The following is a 25838-nucleotide window of genomic DNA, read 5'->3' on the forward strand; positions in this document are numbered from 1 at the left end:
CTCCCTAAAGGGAACAATTTGCCTCCATACATGTGGGTGGAGTGGGGCTGCACAACTCCCCCACACACAAGAATGTGTTCTGGAATCCTGAGTGCAGGGAAGTTCCTCCAACTGACAGCAGCGCCTGGGTTCTAATTGAATCCCTTTGTTTGTCTTCCCTGATGGTATGCCTAGGCGGGAGTGCGGGGAAAAGTGTGGTTTGGGCTCCAAAACCAAGTATTTGCGAGTACCTCTCTATGGTTAGTGGAGGTGTTTAAACTACATCCCTAATCTGGGAACACCTGTGCCCCCATAAAAATCCGTGGAGTCTGTTTCCACCCTCCAGCACACACACGAACACTTGCACAGTTTTCCTGATAGTGGGCAGCCTCCTCCAACTGACAGGAGGGCCTGGGTTCTAATAAAATATCTTAACTTGTCTTCCCTCTTTGGTTGCCAGATACGGAGTGCGGGGGAAAGTGGAGGTTGGGCTCTAAAACCAAGTATTAGCGAGTGCATCTCTGTGGCCGGCGGAGGGTTTGAAACTACTTCCCCAACCTTGGAACACCTGTGCCCCCATAAAGATGCGTGGACTCTGTTTCCCCACCACCAGCACACACACGGAGACGTACTCAGGTATCCTGATTGTGGGGAGGCTCCTCCAAATGACAGCAGTGCCTGGGTTCTAATAGAATCCCTTAGCTTGTATTCCTTGAGTGTTTCCCTAGGCCGGGCTGAGAGGGAAAGCTGGGAGTTTGGCTTGGAGGCCAAGTAGCAGCAACTGCCCCCCGATGGAATGTGGAAGTACTTAGAGGACTTCTCCCTAATGGGGAACAAGTGTGACCCCATTCATCTACTTGGATTGAGGCTCCACATCTCCCCGCCACACAAGTTTGGGTTCCAGAATCCTGAGTGTGGGGAAGTTCCTCCAACTGTCAGCAGCGCTTGTGTTCTACTTGAATCCCTTAACTTGCCTTCCCTGATGGTTTGCCTAGGCTGGAGTGCAGGGGAATGTGGGGTTTCGGCCCTAATTCCAAGTATTAGCCAATGCATCTACATGGGAAGTTGAGGAATTTTACCTACAACCAGCAACGTGGGAATACATGTGCCACCTGAAAGTTGCCTGGACTCGGTTTCCCCACCTCCAGCACACAAATGAGGAAGTGTTCTTCTATCCTGAATGTGGGGAGTTTCCTCCAAATGACAGCAGCACCTGGGGTCTAAGAGAATCCATTAGCTTGACTTCCTTGAGTGTTTACCTAGGCCGGGCTGTGAGCGAATGTGGGAGTTGGGCTCTAAAGACAAGGATTAGCGAGTGCCCCTCTATGGGCAGTGGAGGTGTTTAAACCAAATCCCCACTTTGGAACACCTGTGCCCCCATAAACATGCGTGGAATGTCTTTCCCAGCTCCAGAACACACACGAAGACTTTCAGATATCCTTAGTGTGGGGGGGCTCCTCAAAATGACAGCAGCGCCTGGGTTCTAATAGAATCCCTTAGCTTGTAAAACGAGTGTTTCCATGATCCGGGATATGAGGGAAAGCTGGGGGTTGTGCTTGGAGGCCAAGTAGCAGTGGGTGCCCCCTGATCGACTGAGGAAATACTTAGAGGACTTCTCATTAAAGGGAACACCTGTGTCACCATTCATCTGGGTGGAGTGGGGCTGCACACCTCCCCCACACACAAGAATGTGTTCCGGAATCCTGAGTGCAGGGAAGTTCCTCCAACTGACTGCAGCGCCTGGGTTCTAATTGAATCCCTTTGCTTGTCTTACCTGACGGTATGCCTAGGCGGGAGTGCGGGGGAATGTGTGGTTTGGGCTCCAAAACCAAGTATTTTCGAGTACCTCTCTATGGTTAGTGGAGGTTTTTAAACTACATCCCTAACCTGGGAACACCTGTGGCTCCATAAAGATCCGTGGAGTCTGTTTCCAGACCTCCAGCACACACACGAACACTTGCACAGTATCCTGATTGTGGGCAACCTCCTCCAACTGACAGGAGGGCCTGGGTTCTAATAAAATCGCTTAACTTGTCTTCCCTGTTTGTTTGCCTGATACGGAGTGCGGGGGAAAGTGGGGGTTGGGCTCTAAAACCTAGTATTAGCGAGTGCTTCTCCATGGGAAGTGGAGGTTATTAACCAAAAACCCACAACCTGGGTCTACCTGTGCTCCTTGAAAAATGCGTGGACTCTGTTTCCCCACATCCAGCACACACATGAAGATGTGTTCTGGTATCCTGAGTGTGGGGAGGCACCTCCAACTGACAGCAGCATCTGAGATCTAATATGATCCCTTAGGTTGACTTCCCTGTTTTCCAAGGACGGGCTGGGAGCGAAGGTGGGGGTTTGGCTCTAAAGCCAATAATAGCGAGTGCCTCTCTATAGACAGTGGAGGTGTTTAAAGTACATTCCCTCCCAGGGAACTCCTGTTCCCCCAGAAAGATGCGTGGTCTCATTTTCCCCACATCCAGCATCCACACGAAGAAGTTTTCTTGTATCCTGAGTGTGAGAATGTTCCTCCAACTGACAGCAGCACCTGGGATCTAACATAATTCCTAAGATATAATTCCCTCAGTGTTTCCCTAGGCTGGGCTGCGAGGGAAAGCTGGGGTTGGGCTTGGAGGCCAAGTACCATTGAGTGCCCCCCGATGGAATGAGGAATTACTAAGAGGACTTCTCCCTAATTGGGAACACCTTGGCCCCATTCATCTGCGTGGAGTCGGACTCCAAATCTCCCCCCTACACAAGGATGGGTTTCGGAATTCTAAGTGTGGGGAAGCTCCTCCACTGACAGAAGTGGCTTGGTTCCAATAGAATCCCTTAGCTTGTCTTCCCTGATGGTTTTCCTAGGCAGGAGTGTGGGGGAAAGTGGGGTTTGGGCTCAAAAATCAAGTATTAGCTACTGCCACTCCATGGGAATTTAAGGGGTTTATCATTCAACCCACATCCTGGGAATACCTGTGCCCCCTGAAAGATGCAAGGACTCTACTTCCCCACCTCCAGCACACACATGAAGTGTTCTGATATCCTTAGTGTGTGGAAGCTCCTCCAACTGACAGCAAAACCGGGGATCTAATAATACACCTTATGTTGACTTCCCGGAGTGATTTCCTTGGCAGGGCTTTGAGCGAAGGTGGGGGTTCGGCTCTTAAGTATTTGCAAGAGCCTCCCGATGGGCTGTGGACATGTTTAAACTACATCACCAACCTGGGAACACCTGTGCCCCATATAGATTCGTAGACTCTGTTTCCCCACGTCCAGCACACACACGAAGAGTATTCAGTTATCTTGAGTTTGGGGAGACTACTCAAAATGACAGCAGCGACTGGGTTCTAATAGAATCCATTAGCTTGTATTCCCTGAGTGTTTCCATAGGCCGGGCTGCGAGGGAAAGCTGGAGGTTGGGCTTGGAATGAAATTAGCAGCGAATGTCGCTCGATGGAGAGAGGAAATACTTAAAGTAGTTCTCCCTAATGGGGAACACCTGTGCCCCATATATCTGCGTGAAGTGGGGCTCCACAGTTCACCCCGCACAAGCCTCGCTTCCGGAATCCTGAGTGTGGGAAAGTTCCTCCAAATGAGAGCAGCACCTGTGTTCTAATACAATCCCTTAGCATATCTTCCCTGATGGTTTGTCTTGGCCGAAGTACGGGGAAAGTGGGGTTTGGGCTCTGAATCAAAGTAGTAGCGGGTGCCTCCACATGGGACGAGGAGGTGTTTAACCTATAGGCCCCAACTTGGCAATAACTGTGCACCTTGAAAGATACGTGGACTCAGTTTCCCCACCCACAGCACACACACGAAAATTTGTTCTGGTATCCTGAGTGTGGGGAGGCTTCTCCAACAGACAGCACCACCTGGGATAAAACAGTATCCCTTAGCTTCACATCCTTGAGTGTTTTCCTAGACCGGGATGTGAGCGAATGAGGAGGTTAGGCTCTAAAGCTAACTGTTAGCGAGAGCATCTCTATGGGCTGTGGATGGGTTTAAACTACTTCTGCAACCTGGGAACATCTGTGCCCCAATAAAGATGTGTGGATTCTGTTTCCCCACCTCCAGCAAGCACACGAAAATATGTTCAGGTATCCAGACTGTGGCAATTCTCCTCTAAATGACAGCAGCGCATGGGTTCTAAAAGAATCCTTTAACTTGTATCCACTGAGCGTAGCCCTAGGCCGGGATGCGAGGGAAGCTGGGGGTTACTGTTGGAGTTCAATTAGAAGCGAGTGCTCACTAATGGAATGAGGAAGTGCTTAGAGGACTTTTCCCTAACGGGGAACAGCTGTGCCCCATTCTTCTGCGTGGGGTTGGAATCCACACACAAAGTTGGCTTCTGGAATCCTGCGTGAGGGGTAGTTCCTCCAAATGACAGCAGTCCGTGGTTTCTAATAGAATCCCTTAGCTTGACTTCCTTGATGGTTTTCCTAGGCCTGAGGTCAGGGGAAAGTGAGGTTTGGGCTCTAAAACCAAGTATTTGAGAGTTCCTCACCATGTGCTATGCAGGTGTGTTACCTACAACCCCCAAACTGCGAATACCTGTGCCCCATTGAATATGCGTGGACCCTGTTTTCCCACCTCCAGCACACACACGAAGAAGTGTTCTCGTGTCTTGAGTAAGGGGAGGATCCTCCAACTTAGAGCAGCACCTGGGATATTACAGTATCCCTCAGCTTGACTTCCCTGCGTGTTTTCCTAGGCCGCGCTGTGAGCAAAGGTGGGGGTTGGGCTCTAAAACCAAGTATTATCGAGTGCATCTCTATGGGCATTGGAGGTGTTTAAATAACATCCCCAACCTGTGAACAACTCTGCCCCCATAAATATGCGTGGACTCTGTTTCCCCACATCCAGTAGAACACACAGACTATTTAAGGTATCCTGATTGATGGTAGGCTCCTCTAAATGAAAGCAGCGCCTGGGTTCTAATAGTGTCCCTTACCTTGTCTTCCCTGATGACATGACAAGGCCGGATGCGGGTGAAAGTGGGGTTTGAGCTCTAAATCCAAGTATTATTGAGTGCTTCTCCATGGGATATGGAGTCGTTTACCTACAACCCCCAACCTGGGAATACCTAGGCCCCCTGAAATATGCGTGGACTCTGTTTCCCCACCTCCAGCACACACATGAAGAAGTGTTCTGGTATTCTCATTGTTGGGTGGTTCCTCCAAGTGACAGCAGCACCTGGGATCTAATCGAATCCCTTTGCTTGACTTCCTTGAGTGTTTTTCTATGCCGGGCTGTGAGCGAAGGTCGGGGTTGGGCTCTAAATCCAAGTATTAGCCAGTGCCTCTCTATGGGCAATGGAAGTGTTTAAACAACATCCCAAACCTGGAAGCACCTGTGCTCCCATAAAGTTGTGTGGACTCTTTCCCCACCTCCAGCACACACAAGAAGACGTGTTCAGGTATCCTGAGTGTGGGGAGGCTCCTCCAACTGTCAGCCGTGCCTGGCATCTAATTGTATCAATTAGCTGGTTTTCCCTGATGGCTTTCCTTGGCCGGAGTCCGGAGGATAGTAGGGGTTGGCCTCTAAAAGCAAGTACTAGCGAGTGCCTCACCATGGGATGTCGAGTTGTTTAACCTACTACCCCCAACCGGCTAATTCCTGTTCCCCCTGAAAGATACGTGGACTCTGTTTCCCCACCACCAGCACATACACGATGTTGTGTTTAGTTATCCTGAGTGTGGGGAGGCTCCTCAAACTGACAGCAGCGTTTTGGTTCTAAGTGAATGCTTTAACTTGTATTGCCTTAGTGTTTCCCTAGGCCGGGTTGAGACGGAAAGATGGGGGTTAGGCTTGGAGGCCAAGTAGCAGTGAAGGCCGCCTGATGGACTGACGAAGAACTTAGAAGACTTGTCCCTAACTGGGAACACCTGTGCCCCCATTCATCTGCGTGGACTGGGGCTCCACTACTTCCCCCCACACAAAAATGTGTTCCGGAATCCTGAGTGTGGGGAAGTTCTTCCAACTGACAGCAGGGCCTGGATTTAAACAGAATCCCTTAGCATGTCTTCCCTGATGGTTTGAATAGGCCAGAGAACGGGGGAATGTAGGGGCTGGGCTCTAAAACCGAGTATTAGCGAGTGCCTCTGCATGGGAAATGGAGCTGTTTAACCAACAACCCCCAACCTGGGAATACCAGTGGCCCCTGAAATAAGCCTGAACTCTGTTTCCCCACTTCCAGCAGACACACGAAAAAGTGTTCTGTTATCTTGAGTGTGGGGAGGCTCCTCCAAATCACAGCAGAACCTGGGATCTAATAGGATCCCTTAGGTTGACTTCCCTGAGTGTTTCTCTAGGCTGGGCTGTGAGCGAAGTTGGGGGTTGGTCTCTAAAGCCAAGTATACTCGAGTGCCTCTCTATGGGCAGTGGATTTGTTTAAACTACATCTCCAAACAGGGAAAACCTGTGCCCCCATAAAAATGTGTGGACTCTGTTTCCCAAACTCTAGAACACACACGAAAACGAGTTAAGGTTTATTGACTGTGGGAAGGCTCCTCCAACTAACAACATTGCCTGAGTTCTAATATAGTCCCTTAGCTTATATTCCCTGAGTGTTTCCCTAGGCCGGGCTGCGAGGGAAAGCTGGAGTTTGGGCTTGGAATGAAATTAGCATCGAGTGTCCCCGATGGACAGAGAAAAATACTAAAAGTATTTCTCCCTAATGGGGAACACCTGTGCCCCCATTAATCTGCGTGGATTGTGGCTGAACAACTCCCACCATCACAAGACTGGGATCCAGAATCCTGAGAGTGGGGAAGTTCTTCCAACAGACAGCAGCGCCTGGGTTCTAACAGAATCCCAAAGCTTGTCTTCCCTGATGGTTTGCCTAGGCCGCAGTGCGGGGGAATGTGGGGTATGGGCTCTAAAACCAAGAATTAGCGAGTGCCTCTCCATGGGAATTGGAGTTGTTTATCCTACAACTCCCAACCTGGGAATGTCTGTGCCCCATGCAAATGCGTGGACTCTGTTTCCCCACCTCCAGAACACACACGAAGAAGTCTTCTGGTATCCTGAGTGTGGGGAAGCTCCTCAAACTGACAGTAGCACTTAGGATCATATAGAATCCCTTAGCTTGACTTCCTTGAGTGTTTTCCTAGGCCGGGCTGTCAGCGAAGGTGGAGTTTGGGCTCTAAAGCCAAGTATTTGCAAGGGGCCAGTCTATGTGCAGTGGAGGTGTTTTAACTACATCCTCAAACTGGGAACACCTGTGCCCACATAAAGATGCGTAGAATCTGTATCCCCACCTCCAGCACACACTAAAAGACGTGTTCAGGTGTCCTGAGTGTGGGGAGGCTCCTCCAACTGACAGCAGCGCCTGGCTTCTTATAAAATCCTTTAAATTGTATCCTCTGAGCGTATCCCTAGGTCGGGATGCGAGGGAAACTGAGGGTTTGGCTTGGAGTTCAATTAGCAGCGAGTGCTCACTAATGGAATGAGGAAGTGCTTAAAGGACTTCTCCCTAACGGGGAACAGCTGTGCCCCATTCTTCTGCGTGGGGTTGGGATCCACACCTCCCACACACAAAGTTGGCTTCTGGAATCCTGCGTGAGGGGAAGTTCCTCCAAATGAGAGCAGCCCTGGGTTCTAATAGAATCCATTAGCTTGACTTCCCTGATGGTTTTCCTAGGCCTGAGGGCGGGGGAAAGTGAGGTTTGGGCTCTAAAACCAAGTATTAGAGAGTTCCTCTCCATGTGCTATGCAGGTGTGTTACCTACAACCCCCAAACTGCGAATACCTGTGCCCCATTGAATATGCGTGGACCCTGTTTTCCCACCTCCAGCACACACATGAAGAAGTGTTCTGGTATTCTCATTGTTGGGTGGTTCCTCCAAGTGACAGCAGCACCTGGGATCTAATCGAATCCCTTTGCTTGACTTCCTTGAGTGTTTTTCTATGCCGGGCTGTGAGCGAAGGTCGGGGTTGGGCTCTAAATCCAAGTATTAGCCAGTGCCTCTCTATGGGCAATGGAAGTGTTTAAACAACATCCCAAACCTGGAAGCACCTGTGCTCCCATAAAGTTGCGTGGACTCTTTCCCCACCTCCAGCACACACAAGAAGACGTGTTCAGGTATCCTGAGTGTGGGGAGGCTCCTCCAACTGTCAGCCGTTCCTGGCTTCTTATTGTATCAATTAGCTGGTTTTCCCTGATGGCTTTCCTTGGCCAGAGTCCGGAGGATAGTAGGGATTGGCCTCTAAAACCAAGTATTAGCGAGTACCTCACCATGGGATGTCGAGTTGTTTAACATACTACCCCCAACCAGGTAATTCCTGTTCCCTCTGAAAGATACGTGGACTCTATTTCCCCACCACCAGCACAGACACGATGTCGTGTTAAGTTATCCTGAGTGTGGGGAGGCTCCTCCAACTGACAGCAGCGCTTGGGTTCTAATTGAATGCATTAACTTGTATTTCATTATTGTTTCCCTACCCTGGGTTGGGAGGGAAAGATGGGGGTTAGGCTTGGAGGCCTAGTAGTTGCGAGTGCCCCCTGACGGCCGGACGAAAGACTTAGAGGACTTCTCCCTTACCAGGAACACCTGTGCCCCCATTCATCTGCGTGGACTGGGGCTCCACTACTTCCCCACACACAAGGCTGTGTTCCAGTGTCCTGAGAGTGGGGAAGTTCTTCCAACTGACAGCAGCGCCTGGATTAAAATAGAATCCCTTAGCATGTCTTCCCTGATGGTTTGCCTAGGCCAGAGTGAGGGGGAAAGTAGGGTTTGGGCTCTAAATCCGAGTATTAGCGAGTGCCTCTGCATGGGAAGTGGAGCTGTTTAACCAACAACCCCCAACCTGGGAATACCAGTGGCCCCTGAAAAATGCCTGAACTCAGTTTCCCCACCTCCAGTAGACACACGAAAAAGTGTTCTGTTATCTTGATTGTGGGGAGGCTCTTCCAAGTCACAGCAGAACCTGGGATCTAATGGGATCCCTTAGGTTGACTTCCCTGAGTGTTTCTCTAGGCTGGGCTGTGAGCGAATTTGGGGGTTGGTCTCTAAAGCCAAGTATAATCGAGTGCCTCTCTATGGGCAGTGGATATGTTTAAACTACATCTCCAAACTGGGAACACCTGTGCCCCCATTTATTTTCATGTACTCTTTTTCCCAAACTCTAGAACACACACGAAAACGTGTTCAGGTTTATTGAGTGTTGGAAGGCTCCTCCAACTTACAACATTGCCTGGGTACTATTACAATCCCTTAGCTAATATTCCCTGAGTGTTTCCCTGCCGGGCTTCGAGGGAAAGCTGGAGGTTGGGCTTGGAATGAAATTAGCATCGAGTGCCCCCCGGTTGACTGAGGAATTACGTAGAAGTTTTCTCCCTAACGGATAAAACCTGTGCCCCCATTCATCTGCGTGGTTTATGGCTTCACCTCTTCCTCCAACACTAGGCTATATTCCGGAATCCTGAGTGTGGGGAAGTTCCTCGTACTGACAGCAGCACCTGTGTTCTAATTGAATCTATAAGCTTTCTTGCTGATGGTTTGCCTATGCCGGTGTTCGGGGGATAGTGTAGATTGTGCTCTGATACCAAGTATTAGCGAGTGCCTCTCATAGGACGTGGAGGTTTTTAACCTAAAACCACCAGCCTGGGAATAACTGTGCGCCCTGAAAGATGCGTGGACTCAGTTTCCCCACCTTCAGCAAACACACGAAGTGGTGTTCTGGTATCCTGAAAATGGGTAGGCTCCTCTAACTTACAGCAGCACCTGAGGTCTAATATTATCCCTTTGTTTCTATTCACTGTATGTTTCCATATGCCAGGCTGCAAGGAAAACCTGGGAGTTGGGCTTGTAGTCCATGTAGCAATGACTGGCCCCCGATGGATTGAGGAAGTACTCAGAAGACATCTCCCATACGGGGAACACCTGTGCCCCCATTCATCTGCGTGAATTGGGGCTCTTCAACTCCCCCACACACAAGTCTGGGTTCCCGAATCCTGAGTGTGGGGAAGTTCCTCCAAATGACAGCAGCGCCTGGATTCAAGTAGAATCCCTTAGCTTGTCTTTCCTGATGCTTTGCCTAGGCACTGTGTGAGGGAAAGTGTGGTTTGGGCTCTAAAACCAAGTATTAGCGAGTGCACCTCCATGGGAAATGGAGGTGATTTAATTACAACCCTCAACCTGGGAATACCTATGCCCCCTGGAAGATGAGTGGACTCTGTTTCCCCACATCCAGCACACCAACGAAGTTCAGGTATCCTAACTGAGGGGAGGCTCCTCCAACTGACAGCAGCGCCTGGGTTCGAATAGAATCCCATAGCTTCTCTTTCCTGAAGTTTTGACTTGGACGGTTTGCGGGAGATGTGTGGGTTGGGCTCTAAAACTAAGCTTTTGTGATTGCCTCTCTATGGTCAGTGGAGGAGTTTGAACTACATCCCCAAGCTGGAAACAGCTGTGCACCCATAAAGATACGTGGAATTTGTTTCCCCACCTGTAGCACACACACGAAGAAGTGTTCTGGTATTCTCAGTGTTCCGTGACTCCTTCAAGTGACACCAGTACCTGGGATCTTATAGAATCCCCTTGCTTGACTTCCTTGAGTGTCTTCCTAGGCCAGGATGTGAGCGAATGTGGGGGTTGGTTTTGGAGGCCAAGTAGAAGCGAGTGCCCCCCGATGGAATGAGGAAGTACTTAGAGGACATCTCCCTAACGGGGAACACCTGTGCCCCTATTCATGCGCGTGGTGAGGGGCTCCACAAATCCCACCCACACAAAGTTTTCTTCCAGAATCCTGAGTGTGGGGAACTTCCAAAAACTGGGAGCACGAATACGTGTTCAGTTATCCTGAGTGTTGGGAGGCTCCTCCAACAGAGAGCAGCACCTGATTTCTAATAGAATCCCTTAGCTTGCCTTCCCTGATGGCTCTTCTAGGTCGGAGTGCGGGGTAAAGTGTGGTTTAGTCTCTATAGACAAGTATTAGGGAGCGCCTCTCCATGGGAAGTGGAGTTCTTTAAGCTACAACCCCCACCCTGGGAATACCTGTGCTGCCTGAAAAATGCGTGGACTTAGTTTCCCCACCCCCAGCACACACACGAAGAAGTGTTCTGGTATCCTGAGTGTGGGGAGTTTCCTCCAAATGATGCAGCACCTGGTATCTAATAGAATCCCTTAACTTGAGTTCCTTGAGAGTTTCCTTAGGCCGGGCTGTGAGCGAAGGTGGGGTTGGGCTCTAAAGCCAAGTATTAGCGAGTGCCCCTCTATGGGCTGTGGAGGCGTTTAAACTACATCCCCAACCTGGGAACAACTGTGCCCTCACAAAGATGCGTGGACTCTGTTTCCCCACCTCCAGCACACACACGACGAAGTGTTCTGGTTTCCTGAGTGTGGGGAAGCACCTCCAACTGACAGCAGCCCCTGGGTTCTAATAGAATCCCTTGGCTTGTATTCCCTGATGGTTTACCTAGGCCAGAGTGCGGGGGAAAGTGTGGTTAGGGCTCAAAAACCAAGTGTTTGCGAGTGCCTCTCCATGAGAGGTGTAGGTGTTTAAACTACAAACCCCAACCTGGGAATACCTTTGCCCCCTGAAAGATCCATGGACTCTGTTTCCCCACCACCATCACACACACAAAGACGTGTTCAGATATCCTGAGTGTGAGGAGGCTCCTGCAACTGCCAGCAGCACCTGGAATCTAATAGAATAACTTAGCTTGACTTCCTTAAGTGTTTTCCTAGGCCGGGCTGTCAGCGAAGGTGGGGTTTGGGGTCTAAATCCAAGTAATAGCGTGTGCCTCTCTATGGTCAGTGGAGGTGCTTAAACTACATCCCCAACCTGGGAACACCTGTGCCCCCATAATGATGCGTGGATTATTTTTCCCCACCTCCAGCACACTCACGAAGATATGTTCAGGTATCCTGAGTGTGGAGAGGCTCCTCCAACTAACAGCAGCAATTGGATCCTAACAGAATCCCTTAGCTTGTATTCCCTGAGTGTTTACCAATCCCGGGCTGCGAGGGAATGCTGGGGGTTGGGATTGGAATTCAAGAAGCAGCGAGTGCCCCCCCGATGGACTGAGGAACTATTTAGAGGACTTCTCCTTTACAGGGAACACCTGTGATCCTATTCATCTGCGTGGAGTGAGTCTCCACAGCTCCCCGCCGCACAAGGCTTGGTTCCGGTGTCCTAAGTATGGGGAAGTTCCTCCAACTGACAGCAGCGGCTGGGTTCAAATTGTATCATTTAGCTTGTCTTCCCTGATGGTTTGCCTATGCCAGAATGCGGGGGAAAGTGAGGGTATGGCTCTAAATCCAAGTATCTGTGAGTGCGTCTCCATGGGACGTGGAGGTGTTGAACCTACAATCCCGAACCTCGGAATACCTGTGCCCCCTAAATGATACGTTGTCTATGTTTCCCCACCTCCAGCACACACACGAATAAGTGTTCTGTTTTCCTGACTTTGGAGAGGCTTCTCCAACTGAGAGCAGCACCTGGGATCTAAAGAATCCCTTAGTTTCTTTTCCCTGAGTGTTTTCCTTGTCCGGGCTGTGAGCGAAGGTGGGGTTTGCGCTCTAATGCCAAGTATTAGCGAGTGCCTCTCTATGGGCAGTGGAGGAGTTTAAACTACATCTCCCACCTGGGAATACCTGTTCCCCCATAAAATGCGTGGACGCTCTTTCCCCACCTCAAGAACACACACGAAAATGTGTTCTGGTATCCTGACTGTGGAGTGGCTTCTCCAACAGAGAGCAGACCCTGGTTTCTAATAGGATCCCTTAGCTTGTCTTCCCTGAGTGTTTTCCCAGGCCGGGCTGTGAGGGAAAGTGGGGGTTGGGCTCTAAAGCCAAGTAGTAGCCTGTGCCTCTCCATGGGTAGTGGAGCTCTTTAACCTACATCCCCCATCCTGGGAAAACCTGTTTCCACTGAAAGTTGCGTGGGCTCTGTTTCCCCACATATAGCACACACATGAAGTCTTGTTCTGGTATCCTGACTGTGGAGAGGCTCCTCCAACTGACAGCAGCAACTGGGATCTAATAGTATCCCTTAACTTGACTTCCCTGAGTGTTTCCCTAGGCTGGGCTGTTAGCAACGGTGGAGGTTGTGCTCTAAACCAAGTACTAGCGAGTGCCTCTCTATGGGCAGTGGAGGTGTTTAAAAAACATCCCCAACCTGGGTACATCTGTGCCAACAGAAAGATGCGTGGACTATGTTTCCCCATCTCCAGCACACACACGAAGACTTGTTCTGGTATCCTGAGTGTGGGGAGGCTCCTGCAAATGACAGCAGCGCCTGGGTTCGAATAGAATCCCTTAGCTTGTATTCACTGAGTGTTTCCCTAAGCCGGGCTGCGAGGGAATATGGGTTTTGGTCTTGGAGTCCAAGAAACATCGAATGCCCCCTGATGGACTGAGGAAGTACTTAGAGGAGTTCTCCCTAACGGGGAACAACTGTGTCCCCATTCATCTGCGTGGAATGGAGCTCCATAACTCCCCCCAACACAAGGCTTGGTTCCAGAATCCTGGATTTGAGGATATTCCTCCAACTGATAGCAGCGCCTGGCTTCTAATAGAATCCCTTAGCTTGTCTTCCCTGAGTGTTTTCCTAGGCCGGTCTTACAGGGAATGTGGGGGTTGGGCTCTAAGCCAAGTATTGGCGTGTGCCTCTCTATGGGCAGTGGAGGTTTTTAGCCAATATCCCCCAGCCTGGGAACACATGTGCCCCCAGAAAATGTGTGGAATCTGTTTCCCCACCTCCAGCACACACACGAAGTCAAATACGGTGGAATGACTGCTGTTATTTTAGGTTCTACAAACTCTTAAATGGATTGATTTCTATCTCCATTATACAAGCACTCCTGGGTAACCTTTATATTCATGTGAGGATCAAAAGAGTACTCATTAATACTATTACCATACTTCTACTGAATTAACTCTTCTGTAACAGTATAATGGCCACACTTCTTAACAACTGCCTCTGTAAGGGTCTTGTAAGTCACAAATATTTATTATAAAGAAATTATATAAAAAATAATAACAATTACAACAACTATGTTGTTTATAACGATGATAGTGTTAGCATCTCCCTCTCATATTAAACAATACCCATCACTGGATTCCTTAGGAAGCAACGCCAATGCATTTTTGGACTCTTCTAAGTCTTCACCCAATGAAGCCTTTTTACTCACGCTGGTCCACCACAGCCAGAATTGCTGTTACTTTCATGGTTGACTGCCACGCTGTGATGTTCTGGGCTTTTTCTGGCACCATGCATCTATAATTTGTAGTCAAGTTTCCACGTACCGAGTCTGATTTCCAATATATTGTTCTCCAGAGCCAACAGAGGGGCCACTGGAAAGAGGCCACAAATAATCTGGTGAACCCAAACTGAATACCTGTTTAAGGAATGGACACATAACATGGAGTGGTAGACGGATGGAAGGACAACATCAATTCCTTTACTCCTGTAAAGAGAGAGGGGCAAATGGTGAACTAAATCCCAAAGAGAAAACATATTCACGGTAATAATAATGTTTAACAGTGAAAGAATCCAAACAAAAGGCAAATATAATATCTCTGGGAAGAAGACTTATTTCAAACTGTTTCTTTCACGTATATACCCTTAGTAGGAATAACATACTTAAAAATCTTCAACCAACCATAGTTATTTGCTCATAATAAACTTGGGAATCTTGAAGCATATTATTCACTCTCAGTGTTGAAATAATGCAATCTTGGAAGATGATTTGTAATTGAGGATTAAAAAAAGAATATTGTGGATTTATCTAACAATTTAAATAGAAATAAGAAATGTACCTTTGGGAAAGCTCTGCATAGAGAATGCTGGAGGAAATGCACTGAAAATAGGCAAGTGAGCAAGCTCCCTTGAGTCTGGGAAGGTGAGTACAGCACATTCAGAGAGTCTATGAAGTTATTACAAGTCACAGAAAGGTATGCAATTAAAGTGTCTTCCTAAGAAAAATATTCTTATTCAGGAATTTTTATCTTGATATTTCTATGGTCTGTGTGGTCACAGGAAGTCAAAGTTGTGGTGGTGGCTTAGAAGTTCTTTTCTCTCTGTCTGTAATTTACAGGGCATTGCTACAGATGGGGCAGCAGAGATCTGTGGTAAGCTATTCCATGGGGTGGGGGAGCAGTTAGAAATGATAAGGCCAGAAATCTAAAAGACTTTTAGACCCTCCCCTCCTAACTGGCAGACCTTTAAAGTAAACTAGCACAGGTATGTAACTAAGCCAGAAGATGAGAGGCAAATTTAAAGTCCATTTACTGTTACTGATCAGTCAAGGGGTAGGGACCACTCTGGCCAGGAACGGCAAGACCGTGGATGGGGTGGATGTGTAGGAGGAGCTGACATTTGCTTGTGACCTGAGAGGCAGGGGTGTGTTGCATAAAAGCCGACAGTGCTGGAAAGATGCAGTAGGTCCACAGCCCAAAAGGAGCTGTCATATTCAGGGAGGTCAGAGAGCAAGAACCAGAGTTAGTGATGCCACAGAGTCAGCAGTGTGGCAGCAGTGATATCAGTATCTGTGTCCATAACCCACCTAACCCTACATGAACTCATCTGCCTACAGGGGGCAGGTAAGTAGCAGAAATGTGTGGAGTGGGTGCAGCCACTGGCAAATTGGCAAGTGGACATCCTAAGGTAACACACTGCTCACAGTCACCATATTGGAAAGAGTGCCCCACACTGTCAGATCTCCTTCTCATTGCCAGAAATTAGGAGTTTATTAGCAATCAACCCAGTTAAAAACCCAGAAAAGATATCATTATAATGACAACAAAGGCACAGACTATTCAGAAATAAATTAATTAAAAATGTTAAGATGATTCTGATAAATGACTTAAAAAAAAGAAAAAAATATGATGATTGAATGAGCAGTAGAATGCACCATACTCTTCATTGGGCAGACTCAAGCTTGGGGGACATAGAACATTATTTCTCCAAAGTAAATTTAGAATCTGAATGCAAATTTAGTTAATAATCCAAAATGGATTTAAGAAAAATATCTGAAGGGTGATCGTATTGTTCTTCCAGAAATATACACAAATATACAAATAAAATAATGAGGAGGGAAGTTTGAACTTGCAGTGTTAGGGATATTCTGGAAAAAGATTAAATAGGACCAACTCTAGGAGGCATTAATCTATGGTCGTGGAAAAAGTATAGAAATAGTGCACTGAGAGTATGAATGTAATACAATGCATTTCAAGAATAGACGTGGATATATTTGAGATTTTAGTAATATTATAAAACTGACACTTCAAATCAGTGGATTCAAGTACTGGAGTAATTAGCTAAATCATTGGAAGACCTGGCACAGTGTCCTCACTTTTGTTATTAAAATAAATTCCAGATAATTTATTAATTAAAAAATAAAATACCAGAAATAACCCAACATGATTTAATCTGTTCAGATATTCAAACGAGAAGAACTTTCTAAAAAGCTTTTGGAACAAAGACCAATAACAGCAAAGGCCTAGGAACTCATCAAGGCCAGAAACGCCCACTGTAAAACAAAACTAACCCTCGCCCAACCCTCTCTCACGGCCCTGTGTTGCTCTCTGATACTTTCTACTCTTTCTTCTTCCCTTTAAAGTCCAGTCTCTTGGAGAAGTGCCTGCGCTGATGACTCCTCCAGGGCTCGGAGCCCTGCATCCCCCACGGCCCTCACCGCGGCACTGAGACAGGAGTTGCACTGCCGGTGGCTGCATGTTTCAAACCAGTGGGCATTCTCAGCTCCTGTTTATTTGATTACCAGGTAGCTTTTGCCATGGACAAATATTTTCCTCTCAGTGGAGTGTTTTCCCCCCTTAATTTTTGTTTTACTTAAATAAATTTAAAAAGCCCAGGCAGAAAAGTGTGTGTGCACATATGCACACACACAGATACACACAGATCTGTTTTTTAAAGGCTACCTTAGTCCTCCTCCTCCCTTTCCCCAGTCTCGGCAATTAAAGGTGGGAATTAGCCCTTGCTTTTTTGCCCCACAAACCCCCCGTTTCTCACTATGCTCCCTTTAGTCAGTGTTCAAATCCCTCTTAAGCCAGGTTACAGCCTTCTCTGTGTTGCCTCAACTAGCTTTCTCCCAACTGCTCTGCTATTCTTCTCTCTCTTGGTGGATTTCTCGTCTCCCATTTGCCATGTTCATGGCCCTTTTCCCCAGGGCCTCGTCTTCAGTCCTCCGCCTGGCAGGACTGAATCGCCCCCACGGCCTCACCCACAGCTCCTCTGAGCTCCTGACTGGTGAATCCAGCTTAACAACAGACATCACCCCTCAGATGTCCCATAGACACTTTGCACTCAAACTGCCACACACAGAACCATCTTGAAATCAGCTCTTCCCCTTACACTGCCCCTGCAGATCCTCTTTCAAGATGGGTCACTGGAAAGTCACCTCAGCAGCTCTGCGGCCCGCCGCCCCAGCCCTGCAGTCCCTACTGCAGCAGTCATCACTTCTGCCTCCCATGTCCCTCTCCCTCTGCCCAGGGCCTCTCTGCAGGGGTGTGACACTTGTTGTCTGGGTTACCTGGGTTGTTCCCAAAACATCATTTCCCCCCAAAGTATGGGCCTCTCCCAAAAATAGTATCTTCCATTCTGCTGCTAGAATAACCAGATATTCTTCAACATAAATATTATGCAATTCTCTTACTTACAAATATTCCAATATATACCTGTTTCATTAAGGATACATTCAAGTCTAAGCACACAAGGCCCATCGTGACAGAGGCCATGTGCACCTGATATTCCCACCTATGGATCCTTTGCTCTAGCCCTACTTGTTGTTCTTCAGTCTAGCCGAGCCAGTTCATGCCGTGTACACTTATGTCTCTACCTCTCTGCATGAAGTGTCCACTCCCTCTACCACACATTAGAGAGCTAACTTCCTTTCACCTTTCAAAATTCAGTTCAAATATTTCTAGCTCTAGGAAGTCCAATTTGTGTTCACCTGGTTAGCAATCCATCAACTACTCGCCAAGTCTCGCCTGGCCTGGGGAGTGCAGACACCAAGTCTTATCTGTCTTGGTCTCCCCAGCAGCTGATACAGTGTTTGGCATAGCAGGTGCTCAGTGTTTTTTGGATAGATAAACGAATGAATCGGTAAAGAGATGAGAGGTCTACAATCCCCCCCAGTTACTCAGCTGCCATTTTGGGAAGTTCATTCTGCAGAGTTAAGGAAATGTCAGTGCAGGTGGTGGGCAGACAGAACAGAGGTGAGGGCGTGGGGGAGACAGGCCTGGTCCTGGAGAGCGCAGGAGAGGCGTGGGTGGGATAGCACTGGAGAGAGAGGGAATGGACGGTTCGGGTGCAAGGAGATGTTGAAGAACAACTGATATTAACTGCAATAAATTAAATGGAGAACATAATATATGAAGGGAAGATCAAGTTAACACAGCAAGGGTGGAAAAGGCAGTACCAGAGACAAAGAGCTCTCACTTCATCCCTCACAGCATTTCACTTATGGCGCCCGCCCTCTGGGAAGGCAGCGTCAAATTTTTGAGAGACTGGTGTTTGTGCTGTGGGTGCTCTAAGTACAAAACGGTATCTTATGGCTTCCAGATTTTAAGACTGATAGATTATTTCTCTTATGTCCCATGTCTGAGTTCTCAGACAGCAGGATCTTTCGCTGGTGTGGGGAGAGCTATTGTGGTTAACAACTCAGGGTTACTCTAATAATCTCAAAGGACAGTGGGGAATTCACTAAAACAAATAAAAGAGAAATTTCACTCAGAAAAAGCCATATGCCATATAGAACCTTGTGGGGGCCTTGGGGGCAATATTACCGCCAACTCATCTAACAGTTTTATGTGAGTGTGCTGAAACTCCAAGCTCAAGTCACTTAAACACATATGAGGCCCAGGGTCCAGGCTGTGGTGCTCCAGACAATGACGGGAGGATGAAAAGCCTGACTACAGCCTCCAACAGGATCAGTCCAGCCACGAAGCACAATGGACACGGACACGATCATGCACCATCAAGACAAGAATCAAGTGCAATTCATGCCTAGACAGGAGAGCAGATAATCTCTAAAAAGTGGAGGGGTCCCTGCCAAGGCTTGGCAAGAGTCCTTCCAGGCAGAAAAGCAGAGAAAGATACTTCAGGCGAAGGAGACTAGGGTTGGTGGCTGGGTGCGAGGCCTAACGAAGCACAGGTGGAGGACTCCAGGGTCATCTGTCAGTAGCTGTTCCCCTTCAGCAGCTAAGAGGCATAACTAAAAAGGCAGGTGGGGTGACATTAATGATCATGGGAAAAACTGGGAGGAGGAAACTGAGGTCAGGAGATCACCACCAAAGGCAATTTATTTTAGAGGAACAAAAATAATTCAAAAAGCACTTGGAAATTCTACCTCCCATGAATGAAAAGAACACAATATAAGTTTCACTCCAGCGTTGAATACAGAAAAACAGACTGCCTACTCTCAGAAATGGATTCAATTTTCTAATTCATCAGGGATTATTTAGATAATAGGAAAACAAATAAATCTGAACAATCTCTCTAGAATAGCTGTTACTCCATCCTGTTATGTAGGGAGAATGTAATTTAGGAAAAAGTAAACTCCCTCTATCTGTAGACTTATAAACAGGAAGCACAAAGGGGTGCCTTTGCAGACATGAACCCGCATGCATAAATGCAAAGCCTATTGACCCAAATCCTTTCTTGTCTCCTAAGCTTAAAAAAAAAAAAAACTACTTCAAGGCAGTGGTGAGCTGAAAGGGCTCAGATACAAAACGTGCACTTCATCAGCCTTCTAGTAGATAAAAGTGCGCCATGCATAATAGAAAAGATAACGTTTCCTATGGAAATCTATTTTGAGATGCAACAATTTAAAGGCAAATGAGAGCTCAAAACCAAGTTCAACCAAAGAGAAACCAAGCCCAAACAAATGTACAGAAATGGACAAAGACATTGGAGAAGGAGGGGATGTGTGCTCTACCGAAACTCCAGATCAACAAATTCATCTTGAATTCAAGCCAGTGATGTGCCATGAGGTCACTCAAGGAATCAGGCAGAAACCATATCAAAGGCAGGTGTGAGATGTGGAAGGGGTGACCCTGTGAACCTTGCTGCAATGAGGCAGGATGCCCTTGCGGGCTTTCTGCACAGGCCGGCTGGCTCACATGACTCTGTTTAGAAGGATATCAGCCAGCAGCTGTGCCACACGGGCTACAGCCCGAGCTGAGTCACATCTAGTAACGGTTCTGAGTTCATCTTCAAACGACATGACCAGAAGGATCTGAGAATCAATGGTGGAGACGTATCTGAATGAGTATTCCATTTCATTCCTTGGCAGTAAACATTCAGCTTTGTACAACATAAATATTGACAAAGATACACACAGGCACCCTATTTGAAAGCCTGACTGCATAATTGCATCTAATGGAGAAAAGCGGGCTCCGTGTCGGTATGCTAGGTCATTGTTTGGCTCGGTAACCGATGCTTCTGAGACCCAAAGCATATTCTAGTATAACCGACAGCACAGAAATCTCCACTGATGACTTACTCATTTCAGGGTATTCATAAAATAACCCCAGTTTGCCCATGGGATACAGACGGTTGTCCCATTCCCATCGTGGGGTGGTCTGTTCTGCTTCTGGAACTGTGGCACCATTAGATTAATGACCCAGCTGTCAAACAGATCAAATTATAAGGCAGGATATTATCAGACCAAGGTCATAAAAGTATTACTGACATTTCAAGCTGAACATATCATCTTCCCAAGAATTTAATTTCTTGTTTTCAGGATAAATTTCTTTTTATTGCTGCCTCCCTACCCTCAAAAATTGTGAAAACTAGTCCTGACCACGTACCTTGGGTTTACCAAAATTGTTAAGACTACTGCTACTTTATCTCCTACCTCCTTTTCAGGTGGGCATTTTAGGTTTTAGAAGATGCCTTCCCTCATTTGTCTTTTTTACCCCCATTTCTCTGCTATTATCCACCATGGCCTTTCCAGTCTGAAAATCTCACAGAAAATAAGTAAAAGACAGAAATACAGGGTCTGTGAGCCGGTGATAAGTGCTGTGGAGGAAAATAAAGGAGGGTGAGGAATGTGTGCTAGGGAGGAGTGGGGATGGGGCAGTGACCTTTGAATAAGGCAAAGAAGGAAACAAAGGGGTGGGCAGAGGAGGGGCAGAGGGAAAAGTGATTACAGGCCTGGAGGTCTCTCACGCTGGAAAGACAGCATGGAGACTGGTGTGGGCCACAGTGAATAGGAAATAAGTGGTGGTTTTGGGGGTGGAGCCTTAGAGGCTGCCATGAGGATGTGGGCATTTTTCCCTCTGAAGGAATTGCGGAGCCATGGAGGGTCACCGAGCAAAAAAGTGATACTCTAACGTTCGATAGAACAGGTCCAAGACCCTAATTTAAGCTGAACAAATCAAAGGCCAGAGAAGTGGCATGCCACCTCAAATTCAGTGCAGAGCTTGAAAGAAACACAGCCTCGACTCGCAGCCCAGTGCTCTGCCCCCTTCTGGATGCTGTCCCACAGAGCTGACTCTAACGTTATGTTTTTTCCTCACTCAGAGGCTTGTGGGCCAACTGAATGCTTTCCCCTTTTTCAAATGGCAATTTTTCCTGAAAGGAAATCAGAGTTGGCAGTGAAACAAGGCATGGACCTGTAGCCTACAGAGCTGTTGTCCCTGAAAGCAACAGCTGGCGCGTGGTTTACTCGTGGAGTTCAGCAGAAGAGACAGAGCAACAACAGACAACTTAGCGTCTGGCTGAGCTTCGACTGACTGCACTGCACGTTTGGATGGATTTCAAATTTGGACAGTGAGGCGGCTTCACATGAAAGGCAGGTGTATACATCATACATGCCCACACGTCTGTATGCATACACACGTAGACACACACAGAGCATATGATGTGACTTGTAAAGAGCTGCCTCTGCTTGGTTTCCCACGGCCTCTAATCTCAGCATTAAGCTTTCACTGGCCATGCTCCCAGGTTTGCTACGAGATTTCTTTGCAATGGAACATGCCCTTCGCTTCACAAACTTTCCCCACTTCTTTCAATGACATTAGGGGAAGAGCAGGGAGCACTGGGAAGTGCTGGGGATATGGACTCGAGATACTCCTGAATCTGAATCCACACTTCATGGCTTATTTTTTATTTAACTTTATTTACATTCAAAATGCAACTGTTGCAGATCTCAGAAGATGATTTACACTCACTGCTATGGCAGAATGTTGCGGTTAGTAGACCCACCACTGGATCCTCTTATTCAACACATTCTTCCAATAATTCAGATATTACTGTATCACAAATGCCCATTTCTATATTTTGATATCTGCTTTCCAGTATAATTATCTTCCTTCTTTATTCTCTAAATCTTATGATTTTAAAACATATTTCTGAGAAGTGTTCCACAGGCACTTTGCATATGGTAATTTGATAAAGAGATCCTGGAGATCAAAACCACATTTAAATCCTGAGATAAACTCAACTGTGTCATATACATGTCTAGGTTTAGTCTGCTTACTTTGTTACTTTGTTTAGTAATTTTTGTTTCAAACAACAAGATCCTTCTGTATAGCACAGGGAACTACACTCAATAACTTTTAATAGCCTATAGTGGAAAAGTATATGACAAGGAATATATATATATATATATATATGAATCACTATGCTGTACAGCAAGAATTAACACAATATTGTAAACCAACTATACTTTCAACAAAAAAAGTTGAAATAAAATTGAGAGATGAAACTTCAACTGCCCAGGCTGCTGTCAGGATGAAATGATTCAAAGCAGGCCAGGTATTAGCAACCCCCCTGACACATCAAAACCCCATGGGGGATCTTCCTTTTGAGCAGCACTGGCTAACCGGCTGTGGTCACCTGTAAATAGGGTTAAAGTCACTTAGACCCTTGGCTTGGGATCACCGTGGCCACAGGGTTGGGGGTCACTGCAGCACCTACGAGAATGATGGGGCCAGCCTGCTGCTGAAGCCGCTCCCCAGGCCACAGCCCAGAGCACTGCAGGCAGGTCTGAGGTCCGGCCGGGGGCGCGCAGCTCCACAGCCACTCGGAGCCCTGCGGTGGGGGTGGTGCTGGGACCATGCTCGTCCATCACCCTCCCTATCACCCAGACTCGGGATTCTCCTGGGGGAATTTTTCTCTGCCTCATACTTCCTGTCTCAGCCTCTTGTGGAATCCGGTCCATGCCACAGGGAAGCAGGGCTTTAACCCTCCGGGACCTAAATCAATCACGGTATGGATCCAGGGTGAAACTTCCATGTTAAATCACCTGGCGCTCCCTTCTTGTGCTGAAATGCCCTCCCCTGTCGATGGCATTAGGTCGTATTAGAAGTCCCGACTTGCTTGTCCTTAGCTAAGACTCTGAGCTTCTTGCTCAGTCTTCCTGAGTGGAACCACTCATCTGTGGCAGAAAAGCTTGGGCTCTCGTCTACCTATCATTGTCCACGGTCTTTTGGGTTTTCTGTTGGTTTAAGGTTCTCGTGCAGGGATATCAATTTGCACATGAGAAGCACCTGTAGACATTTAAAAAAATACAGACACTGGATCCTCCCCCCTCTCCAGCCAAGGCTGGAAGCTTTCTTCCTCTAGCAGGGGTTACACAATCATTTCCTTGGGAATTGACCACACATATTGGCATAATCATAGAAAATTGCCCTTTACACTGTGCTTGCCACGTGGCATTTTCTACTTCATGTTGTCTTTTTACCTTCATTATCACATTTAATCCCTGAATTATAGATTATCACCATTTCTGTTGAGGACACTCCTACTTGCTAATCTTGAATACAAGTATCTTTGATTCTCTTAATCTATTTCATTCCTGAGTTTCCTTTTCCTGAATTTAAAGAGTGAATTATGGACACATGTATTTAAGATTCTCTTATTATATGTATCTGACTCATCCTCTAACCAAATCATATCTGGAGAAGAGAGATTTTCTCTTTTAAACATTTGCTTTTTCTTATTATATAGTAGTGCATACACACAGTGGAAAATGTAGAAAACATATAAAGTAAGAAAATTACAGCCATACATTATCTAAACACCAAAGGACAATGCTATGTCATTTTGGGCATTTAATTATTTTTCTTAATATTTTATCATAAAATTTCCCTAGGAAAGTTGCTTAACCCTGGAATTGTACTAGCCTTTTGTCCAGTACAGAATAACATTCCCAGAAATGACCCCAACATCAAAATAGTATGTGAGGCTGGGAAGGCCACAGGGCACTCAGCTTATTCTCTGAGTCCTACAAAGAATGCTGTTAATTCACTGATGTTACGCATTCGATGCCTGTGAGTCACTCACTCACTCAGCTGGCTTGGACTGAGACCTACGTTATACCAGGTGCCAATCCAAGTGCTGGGGAGACCCCAGAGGGAGCCTGGATCACGGCATCACTCTCCTTCTTCATTTACTCCCAGATTCCTACTCAAGAAACCCACATGGGATTGGGGGGGTGGAGGCAGGTGAGATATAGTGAAATTCATTTCATTATGTTCCTTTAGACATATTTGAATAGCATGAAAATAGTCGCTAATTTTGATAAGTTTTCTTTTCCCTTCCTATGTATTTTTGAGGATGGGTATAGCTTTGGTGCAGCAAGAGTAATTGATAGATCTTTGGTATGTTAGGATTTTATATGAAAAATTAAGAATGAAACTGCACTTAAACAAAGAGAAGAGGCAGTGAGGAAAACACAAGCCACCCTCGAACTTGGCTACAATTCAGAATTCCTGGTTTTCAAAAAAGGAAATCATAATTCAAAATAAATTCCCTAAATATTTTAGCCCATATTAGAAATACATGGAGGCAAAGTTCAGCTCACTGGAACCTAGAAAAATGTGCTTACTTAAGCGAAGGTATAAACAGACCACAGATACTATAATGCATCCTTTAATTTAAACTAGTTCATGTGAGCAAGTTTCATTTCACATGAATTGCTCAGTACCAGTTTAGGAAATATATCCTTCTTGATTGGTAAAAATAGCTCACGGATAACCAGATTCAACAAAATTTAGTGTTCAATAATTTACTTATTTCCTTCAGGAAATGCTTTTGAGTAATCTGAGTTAAGTATTTCCTCTATCTGATCTATTTCTTTTCACAGAGAAAAGTAGTACTATTTGCACATGACCTACTTTTACTCCTCTGGAAATATCTGACTGTGAGCTCAGGGTAAGTGTTGTCTACTGCACAGTAGGGAAAAAAAAAGATTCATTTCACAGCGAAGATCAGAATCTTTTTTTGAGGGGCGTAGTGAGCTGGGGGACAAGGGAAATGCCTTTGGTTTCGAGACAGACCCCAGGAATCCATACTGAAGCTGAAAGATGAAGCCCTTGTGAAGAAATGTGGAAGGACACACTGACACCCAAAGGTGTTCACTCTGTAAAAACACAAAGAAAGAAAGAAAAAATAATTTAACTGCCCTATAAAGAGAATGGACAGAAACTTGGTAATAAGGGAGAGAGAAGGAAGGTTAGGGAAGGGAGGAGAAACAATGAAAGGGAACTTGGATGCGGTGGGCAGAATAGCAGGTTTCTGGAGCCTACAATGAAGGATGATAAGAAAAAAAGTAAAGTTTAAAAAAGTTACAAAGTTTAAAATAGTTTAAAAATTAAAAAACGAAGTTAAAAAATAAATTTTTTTATAGTGGCATGGAAGATTTTAAAATCATGGAGGTTTTTTATTTCAAAATTCAAGTTGTTTGAGTTTCTCCCCCATTCTCCAAACAACAGTAAGACCTGCTTGTGTAAGTGGTTTTGGGGGACACCACAGAGAGGGGCGAGCTCAGCAGTTAGGTTGGCCAGGAGCAGAATGCTGGTGTGGAAGGCAAGACAGAAGAGAGTTCAACAGTTTCATGAAAACAGAAACTCAAAGCCAGAAATTATCTTAAAAAGGTTAGTGTGGTAGGCAGAAAAATG

General features: G+C 46.5%; 1 long non-coding RNA gene across 3 annotated transcripts in view; it reads right to left on the bottom strand.

The window, feature by feature from the left end:
- Positions 1-14101: 14101 nt before the first annotated feature.
- LOC140692959 (uncharacterized) overlaps positions 14102-25838 on the bottom strand; it is a 47879-nt gene continuing 36142 nt past the window's right edge. For all 3 annotated transcript variants that reach the window (XR_012068599.1, XR_012068598.1, XR_012068600.1), the window contains one exon: positions 14102-14377. This is a non-coding gene — a long non-coding RNA (uncharacterized lncRNA). The remainder of the gene's footprint in view (positions 14378-25838) is intronic.

This window comes from Vicugna pacos, unplaced genomic scaffold (genome assembly GCF_048564905.1).
Source record: "Vicugna pacos unplaced genomic scaffold, VicPac4 scaffold_19, whole genome shotgun sequence".
NCBI classification, from domain to species: domain Eukaryota; kingdom Metazoa; phylum Chordata; class Mammalia; order Artiodactyla; family Camelidae; genus Vicugna; species Vicugna pacos.